Source organism: Tamandua tetradactyla, chromosome 22 (genome assembly GCF_023851605.1).
Source record: "Tamandua tetradactyla isolate mTamTet1 chromosome 22, mTamTet1.pri, whole genome shotgun sequence".
Lineage (NCBI taxonomy): Eukaryota > Metazoa > Chordata > Mammalia > Pilosa > Myrmecophagidae > Tamandua > Tamandua tetradactyla.
In genome coordinates this window covers 23,960,609-23,970,971 of record NC_135348.1, presented here as the reverse complement: position 1 = coordinate 23,970,971, position 10,363 = coordinate 23,960,609, and positions in this window count along the sequence as shown.

Genomic DNA, 10,363 nt, shown 5'->3' with positions numbered 1-10,363 from the left:
ATTCGCATACAATTGGCCTATGAAATTGAGGCTGCACAGTTTGGCTAAATAAGCTGATATAGAAGGGTTCTACTGTCTGCTGAAAACATTTGGAAATATAGCAGACAGCACCATCACAGTAAATAAATATAGACAAGCTTGGCAAAAGTCAAGTGAAATTCTGGGCTACCATAAACAAAGAAGGATGCACTCTGGGAGAGATGTTCCGCAGCAAAACTTTCACAACTCAGAGCACATTGAATTCCTGAAGACAAGCTCATAATGAAACATTATAAACCAGATAAGGAAAGAAGCATAATAAGGAAGAATCAGTAAGTACAACAAGCATTTCCTCTTCAGAAGCAGTCCAAGAACTGCAGATAATAAAGTAATCTAAAAGAGGCTCTAAATTAGGTATGTTGTAAAAAAAAGATGAAAGGCGAAGCTTGAGAACAAGTGAAGGTGTCCCCAAAGGCAAATTGTTGATTTCTCAGTCTCTTAGTCCCTGGCTGTTCTCCTGTGACAAGTGTGATTTCAGAATAGGCCCTGTTGCTCTGTCTCCTCTACAACCCTTTCTGGCATCTTGCATCTTTCCAAGGATATGTAACAAATCACTTTTTCAATAAGGGACAGCACAGGGACACAAATCAATGTAATTCGTTCATATTTCTTTACTTCTCAAAGAGTTGTCTAAATGAAACATTATAATATATTTCAGTTACACAAAGTAAAGGCTGGCCTTTAAAAACTTAGTATTTATTCTTTTTAAACTTCAAAGAACTTAACAGGTATTAAGGTTATTAATCTTTTCAACACTTCTAGAGTTTGCATAATTCAGTTAATGCACAAAAGTTTAACACAGAGGGGTGAGGAATTATTTGGCTACCAGATGCAATTTTCAGATATAATATCTGGCCTTTGTGACTATATTGCTTTGGCCACTCCTGACAGGCAGAAAATGATTATTTCTATTTCTCGCCCCATCAATGGGCAGTGATTATCATGCCCCTTCAATATGGGGTAACACTTATGACTTCATAAAAATAAAAGTTGTGAATAATGGTTAATAATCAGATTAGAATTTCAAAGGGCAAAAAAAATAGATCACAATTTCCTCTGAACAAGACTAGAGTAAAATTTGATTTTCCTGGGCTCCTTGGGGTCCCCTCTGCTTCCCATTTACTTTCTTCTGTTTGAGTTTCTGCCTTTCTCAAGTATTACCCTGTATCTGGGTAATCTTTATTCTCCTGTGGGTCTCTCTTTGGGGGCCACTTGCCTTATGGTTTCAGTTTGCTGAAGCTGCTAGAACGTGATATCCCAGAAATGCGTTGGCTTTTAACAACGGGGATTTATTACGTTACAAGTTACAATTCTAAGGTCATGGAAATTTCCAAATTAAGGCATCAACTAGAAGACACCTTCCTCAAGGAAACGCTGCTGGTGTCCGGGGTTCCTCTGTCACATGGGAAGGCACATGATGGCGTCTTCTGTCCTTCTCTCTGGGTTCTGCTTTCAAACGGCTCTCTTGGCTCCTGTGGGTCCTTCTGGCGTTTTCTTTCTCTCTCTACATGTCTCTGGGCTCTCTCGGCTTTTACTGTCTTTTTATCCTCTCACAAAAGACTCCAGTGAAGAGGATTAAGACCCACTTTAAATTGGTGGGTCACATCTCCATGGAAACAACCTGATCAAAAGGTCCCGCCCGCAATAGGTCTGCACCCACAAGAAAGGATTAGAAGAAGTACATGGCTTTTCTGGAGCACATAGCAGTTTCAAATCAGCACACTTATTACCTGGCTATTTCTTGTTTGCCTTCTGGCTACATTCCCTTTCTGTCTCTAGCTTTTCCTCTTTACTGTAGTCTTTAATTCTATAGCCTCTATGTCTCCGTATCTTGTCCTGCATCTATCTGTACCTGGTAATCAACATTTTGAGTTTGGTTTTACTTTTTATTGCTATTACAGCAAAAATGGTTACTATTATTAGTTAACATCTATTGAGACATATCATGTACCAGATATGTACAGTACTTTCCATTATGAAAATATCATTAAAAAAGGGAATCATGCAGGCAAGAAACAATGATTTGCCCTTACCCTGAATCTCCAAGTGGGAGGAAGAACTAAAATGGATTGTCAGTTGTGGTTTGGAACAAAATTCCTTGTCATCAGTAATTGCTCCATGTTTTTAAAGAGAATTATCAGGTAACACCCCCAGCGCCCCCTTTTTTTTAAATAAGAAAAGTGTAGGTTTAGGGAAAAATCATGCATAAAATCCAGAGTTCTCATATACCAACCTATTAATAGCACCTTACACCAGTTCCCATTTTAACAGGGAGAGGAAGAAATGGAGACATTGATGAAAACTATAACAGTGAAACTATGCAGTAGGTATTGACCCCTCAATGCTCTCCAACAATAGAAACCAACTAAGATGAATTTACTCTGTGCAGTAGCCAATTACTCAGACAGCGGAGTCACAAACAAGATTCAATCACAGATTGCTGCTCAAAATGTCTATGAAGAAGCTGCTGTAGAAGAAATTTTTCTCTTGGCCTCATCAGACTCTATGGCTTATTCAAGGCTGCAGAGGTAGTTCTGATGGTTATTTGTGAGCCTGTGGGAGTGTGAAGGGCATAAATCAGAGGATAATGTAAATCCCAAGGTAGAATCAAGAACTCACAGCTGAGAGAGTGATTGGTGTCCAAGGGCTCTCATTAAAGCAGTTTGAATGCCTGACTGGATTAGGTTTCTCATAAAATAGCTGAGAAGTGCCTCCGTGCTTTGCTGATCTGGAGAGAACATCAGCCACTGGAATAGATTGGCAGATGGGGAGCCAAGGGGTTCTTGAAAACTTTGAGAACTAGGGTGCAAAGTTACATGGCTTTGTGATGATTAAAGTGAAATCATTAACACCTTTCTTCCCTGTTTGGGAACACTGAGGTGGGTAGGGAAGCACCTTTATCTTCATCTTTCTATAATTCCTCGTGAGTCTTACTTTAACCACCTGGACTTCCAGAAGGGCAGGAAACTTTAACTCTAGTCTGTTGAAATGTTCCCTTATCTCCTTGGAATCTGTGTCACAGTTGTAAAATTCACCCAATGAATTCAGGGTTCAGAGCATGGTCACTTTCCCACCCAGGAAGAAATCAGACAGTGATTCTGCCCTCAACAGTCCTTTGTCTCTTTGCTACATCCAAGTCCTGGTTTCAGTTTCCAAGGTGCACCCAGAGTCGTTCCTTCTCAGGGATCTAGCCGTTTCCTTTGTTTCTAACCAAAAAAAGACAAGTATCAGCTCCCTACGTTCTCACTTCTTGCAACCCTAGCGAATCATTCTCCTGGAGCTTTTAGTTCTCTCCAGCTAGCTTTTTTTAAATATGTATTTTTGCCAGTCACATACTTTTCCTTCTCTGGAATTGGAGTTGTTGGAATCCAAAAAGTCAGAGAAACTTAGGATAACTTCTGCTGCTTTTTTTCCCCCTGTTAGGGCACTCTCTTAAAATAAGAAACACATGCTGAGATCAACTAGAATGGAAGAGAGAAAAATAAGTCTCAAATATTATCCAGTCACAGTTGTGTAAGAGTTTTCAGCATTTAAAAATGTTTGGCCGAACTTCTGGGCTGTGACAATCTGTCTAGCACAGATAAGAGCCACACCAATGACGGACAATGCAATGCAATTCTCAACATTTCCAGTGGATGGAATTAGAATGCCCAACTCCTGCACAGTTTCACTCTCTGACCAAATTCTTGCTTTGCAATTCTTGTGGCTTCTTGTCAGTGAAGTCGGCGTTTGCTTATTTGCAACTTTTTTAAGGGTCCTTGGCATACAGAAGTACTTAACAGATTTTACTTGGTGTGAATTTCTTGACAGTTCATTTTCTTGCTTTCCTGGAATTGATTTATTTATCCTGGGTTCCCACTAGAAAAGAGCACAGAAATAAAGGTAAAATAGACATGAAAGGGAAAAAGGGAAATTGTAATTTTGGAAATATTTGTGTCTACAATGAAGTAAGAGTTGGGAAACGGTAAAGTATGTGACAGATCCAGTCTCTGTCCTCTGAAGTCAATGTCTGAAAGAAAACTTTTAGTGGGTCTTTAACCAGTGAACTCCAAGTTGTAATAAGGCATGAAAAGGATGTACTTGGTGGAATTTCTTTTGTGTGCTGGTTTTCCTAGAAAGGGCTGAAAGTGTGGAATAGAGTCATAATCAAAAAAATGCATGGAAGAATTATGATGCCAGGCAACTTGTCCTAGTGGTGAATCAAAACTAGCTGTTCTTTATACCTGCAGATGTTTTGACTTCCAAGAGTTGTGACTTCTACTGCTAATTTCCCCCTCTTCTAGTTCCCACATATATTCAGGATGAATAATGAGTTCACAAGGATCAAGATGGAAATGACATTCTTCAAACTCTGGGTATATGTGAACCCTATTCAAAAATGCCATAATTTAATCTATTTACTTTAAAATAATGTACAAGCCCATCTACAGTGGAAAAAGTGGTGCCTTAAAAGTATGGCAGCAACAAGCTGTGAGTTGTGTGTGGTATGGTTGTTTAAGATGATTCATTAGTAAAAAGAAAACCCTGCATGACACTAGATGTAATCGATCATAAAAAGTGTGGTTTAGAGACTGATAGTTTCCAACTCCTTTGATACAATCAAAAGGTATTCTTTTGGATCGCCATGTCCGATTTCTTGCAGGCATCCTAAATGATATTCTCAGGGTTGCCCTATGTTCTTAGAGGGAAAGCTTTCTTATGTGGGTTACAAAGTAGGTTGTTTGCTGTTATTATACCCTCAGGGCACTACTATTGTAATTCACTTGTAACTGACCGTCATAATTATCATAGAGTTTCAGTGATCATTATGCTGTGTCAACCAGAGTATATTGTAATTACCATTAGAAATGACCATGAGATGAAGCATGCAAGTTACAAACATACTTAGCCGTTTTTAGAAATGGTGCAAATGAGAGCTAGTAAGCTTCAAAGATTCAAGGGAAGCTGATTAACAGAACTAAGAGGTGGAGGGTGGATTAATGCCTACATTTCTTTATGTTATATAACCATTAGTGAACTTTCCTTTCTGATTTGATTTTACTGATGTTAGTATTCCATATAAAGCCATTTATCATCTGGCACTTTGGAAAAGACACTGAAGGTGGTTTATTGGTATTTCACCCTCAGGTGTAGCTACTGATGAGAGGCTTCCCTCCAACTGAACTTCTGTAGTAAAGGTTCCAGAAGTTTCATCTCCTCCCTCCCCATCCTCTCACCCTCCCAGCCAAAGTCCAGGATGGACAACAGACGCTGTTTCTCCAAATTAAGAAGTGTGGAATGTTGGACATTGAAGTTGCAAGCTATGCATAAATCTGAAGGATTCTATTATAGTGTCTGTTTGGCTGCTTCATTCCCAGATCTATCCATCTTTCTGTACTTATGCTTCTGGAAATTTCCTCTGATAGAGTTGCCATATATAGCACAAGAACTGGTCTCTGATAGCATGAATGCCAGAGAGGGCGTCAGAACCATTTATCTTTGGCATGCAGGCTGGCTTCATTGCCAACATCTTGTAACCTTCCCCCAGGCTTTCAGGAACCTCTACTTGACAAATATTTGGCCACAGGGCTACCTCTCCTAAATTCTTGAGGGATTGAAGTGTGGAACCTGAGTCCCAGCCCCATAGTTAAAGATTGCAAGATGGCTCTTAGCCCTTCTATGTCACGGCCAGATACTATGCAGTTGGAAAGTTTGCTTAATCTCTCTGTACACATCGTCCATCTACATTTGGCAAGAAGATGATTGAGTAGTAGCAGAAACATGATATGGCTATTAGCCCTTGGCATATTTATGCTGTATTTTTTTTTTTATAGCTTTTCCTTCAAAGTATGAATACTGGCAACTAATGACATAATTAGTTCCTGGAAGAGTTCTAGTCCTGGTAACTTGTTTCATTCCTTGAAAAAAATAACTAGTTCCTCAAAATAATGAATATAATGCCTCATGAGTTACTTTGCAATATTCTTTTTTTTCCCCCTCACATGGCTTTTATCCCTTGTTCTAGTTTGCTAGCTGCCGAATGCAATATACCAGAAAAAGAATGGTTTTTAAAATGGATTTTATTAAGTTGCAAGTTTATAGTTCTAAGGCCATGAAAATGTCCAAATTAAAGCAAGCCTATAAAAATGTCCAAATTAAGGCACCAACAAGAAGTCACCTTCACTCAAGAAAGGCCGATGAAATTCAGGATTTCTCTCTCAACTGGAAAGGCACATGGCGAACATGGCGACGTCTGCTAGTTTTCTCTCTAGGCTTCTTCGTTCATGAAGCTCCCCTGGGGGCATTTTTCTTATTTATCTCCAAAGGTTGCTGGCTGGTGGGCTCTTGCAGTTCTCTTGGCTCTTTCCAAAATGTCCCCTCTTTTAAAGGACTCCAGTAAATTAATCAAGACTCTGGAATGGTTGGGGTCACATCACTCTCTAATCAAAGGTTAATACTCACAGTTGGGCACATCACATCTCCATGGACATAATCTTATCAAGTTTCCAACCTACAGTACTGAAATAGGGATTAAAAGAAACAGCTGCCTCCACAAGATGGATCAGGATTAAAACATGGCTTTTCTAGGGTACATGGTCTTTTCAAATCAACACACCCACTTTTCCTGGTTCTTGGTTGTCAGAAAGTCTAAATTGAAGAGACTTCATAGATATTCTTCAGTGCTGAGAACTTAAGACTTGAATTTAAAATCAGGATCATCTAAAATTGTTATCTAGTTTATGTGCAAGGGTATCTCAAAAAACTTTGACTGGTAAATGCTTATAGTTTGGAATTTTCTAAATGATAGGGTTTCCAGCTGGCTCTGGGGGGAATTGGTGTAGTAGTTATGAGTATCATTGATTTTTTTCTAGAACAAGAAATTGAAATTGACTTTTTTCTCACTCTACATAAGACTGTCAAAACTGATGGTGAAGGTAATTGGCAGATGGATAATATTGACCGAAAAAGATTGGGACAGAAATTGTACTAGTATAAATACTTCAGGAGTGCCAATATTTTTTTACTAAAAAAATTTTTTGCCAATATTTTGTAATGCAATTTTATTGAGATATATTCACAAACTATATAATCATCCAAAGCGAACAATATATTGAGATATATTCACATACTATATAATCATCCAAAGCATACAATGATTCACAGTATCATCATATAGTTATGCATTCATCACCATAATCAGTTTTTGAACATTTTCATTATTCCAAAGTAAAACAAAAAATAAGATTAAAAATTAAAATGAACACCCAACCATCCCATACTCTTTATCCCCATCATTACCTATTTTTTTATCCTTATTTTTGTACTCATCTGTCCACACGTTGAATAAAGGCAATATCTGCTGTGCTGGTTTGAAAGGATGTATGTTCCCTAGAAAAGCCATGTTTTAATCCTAATCCCATTTTGTAAAGGTAGCTGTTTTTTCTAATCCTTATTCAGCATTGTATGTTTGAAATTGTAATTAGATTATCTCCCTGGAGATGTGATGTAATTGAGAGTGGTCATTAAGCTGGATTAGGTGACGACATGTCTCACCCATTCAGGTGGGTCTTGATTAGTGTCTGAAGTCCTACAAAAGAGGAAACATTTTGGAAAATGAGAGGTCTGAGAGAGAGCAGAGCAGAACCACATAGTCACATGAAGCAGAGTCCACCAGCCAGTGATCTTTGGAGATGAAGAAGGAAAATGCTTCCCGGGGAGTTTCATGAAACAGGAAGCCAGGAGAAGAAGCTAGCAGATGACACTGAGTTCACCATGTGCCCTTCTAGATGAGAGAGGAACCCTGACTGTATTCATCATGTACCCTTCCAGATGAAAGAGAAACTCTGAACTTCATCAGCCTTCTCGAATCAAGGTATCATTCCTTGGATACCTTAGATTGGACATTTCTATAGACTTGTTTTAATTGGGACATTTTCTTGGCCTTAGAACTGTAAACTAGCAACTTATTAAATTCCCCCTTTTTAAAAACCACTCCATTTCTGGTATATTGCATTCTGGCAGCTAGCAAACAACACCAGCCAAAAGGTCTTCACAGTCACATGGTCACACTGTCAAAATTATATAGTTATACAATCATCTTTGAGAATCAAGACTACTGGATTATAGTTCAACAGTTCGGATACTTTCTTCTAGCTATTCTTATATGCTAAGAACTAAAGATGGATATCTATATAATGCATAAGAATACCCTCTAGAATGACCTTTCGACTCTACTTGAAACCTCTCAGCCTCTGAAACCTTATTTTGTTTCATTTCTCTTTCCCCTTTGGTCAAGAAGACTTTCTCAATCCCATGCTGCCAGGTCCAGGCTCATGCTCGGGAATCATGTGCCACTTTGCCAAGGAGATTTACACCCCTGGGAGTCATGTCCCATGTAGGGAGGAGGGTAGTGAGTTTACCAGGAGTTGGGCTTCTACGAAAGGCAGCCACAGCTGAGCCGAAAAGAGGTTCTCTGGGAGTGAGAGTGTCCATATTTTGATTTATTAAATCTTATAATAGGAAACATAGTATTATTGAGTATCTTCAATTTTGGAAAATTAATCATATTAGGATTTGAAGGACTGTAAACTTCATAATTATCAGATACTTGAACAATTTCTAAAGTACTCTGATCAGGCAAACAAATTGTGCAGTCGATGTTTGAATACCTTCCATGAAGGATAACTCATTACTTTTTTTTTTTTTGCATAACCTCCTTTTTCCTGAGTATTAAAAGTTTTTCTTTGTAATAGCCAAAGTTTGATTATCTAGCATGAAAAGATTCTTGCTCCACTTCCTGGGCCCTTGCAGAACCATTCTCATTAAAGTAATAAAATTATATCCAGATGGCTTTATATATCCCCCAATATTTTACTTTCGTACAAAACATCTTCAAATTCATATGGCCTTGTTAGGCGGCTCTTTATGATTTTGGTTTGTTCTTAGATTTCCCCTATCTGGATGTGGTTGTTCCAGAGCAGAGTGGAGTAGCATTTCCACTGTTCGACTCTTAGATCTGGACGTTATAAGTATAGGATTGAACACAAGTGGTACAAGAGAAAGAAGAATCAGAATGATGCCAAGGTTTCTAGCTGGGATAACAGGGAGTGAATGATGGTACCACAAACTCAGAAAGAAAATCCTTAAGAAGGAACCAGCTCTAAGGAAAACATAAACTTCTTCTAACTGTGATTTCCTTTAGTCCATATCTCTCTATTTTGTCTACAATTATATAATGGGAAGCCTTATCTGTTGGCCCATTATTCATTGATATATAGCCATAGCCACAATACCCACCAATCTAGTGATCCTATGGGGAAAAGGAAATGAGGCTCATTTAACATGACCAGGTATCAATTGGGCTTTGCATCCTTCTTCTATATATTCCTTGATCAATATTAATTAATTATTATGAAATGCCTGCAATTTGACGTGTTTTACACTCTTATTGTCTGGTGAAATAGGTTGGATTACAGCATGAGGATTTGACATATGTGTTTCTGAATCACACAAAATTTCAGAGCAAGTTAATCACTTTGAGTCTCTAACACTTTGGCTAAATACAATTAAATTGACGTCCTTATCATCAAGATGAAAAGAAGTCTTCATTTTTTAAATTGCTATCTTAGGAGATATGAAATTGTTCTGAATGCTTATTAATAACTACAATTTAGGGGCTCTGGGTTTGGAATAACAGTTGTTTGTAAGGGGGCATCAGGACAAATTGTAAGGAAACAACTCAGCAAATATTATTCTGATGGTAAAATCATGAAATATTCTGTACCTGCTTCTTGTAGACAGCTTGTCATACTATTTATATTGATTTCTAAGTTACTCATGTATCTTTGATACAAAAGTTTCCTACTTTTCCTGAAAGTTTGAGTACTCGATCAAAGGCCGCATAGGGTAAAGAACTCTAAATAGCTGACTTAAACTCCCAGTAAGGCAAGGTTGTTCTCTGTTGTTTCATTAATTAAACTGTACATGAAGTCCAAACCCAAACGCCTAGAAGGATGAGGCAGGCTACTTAAATGTGTCAAACAAGGCTGAGGCCAACTGCATCCAAATGGGAGTGAACCCTTTCTAAAGGTAGCAGCTGCTACTAGGTGCTGTTATGAAGGGTTGTGACATCATTTTTCTGGATCTTCTGAGATTTCAAAAGAGGCCAAAACATTTTATGTTGTGTCTATGGATTATAAAATGCTGTCCATTAACTTGTGTTAAACAAATGCTGCCCAGGCCAAACAAAACTTATCCTAGACCAGAATGACACACTGGTCACCTGTTTGCAGCATCAATTTTAAAGCATATCTCAACATGACCAGGTATGAATTGTGAACTGTTA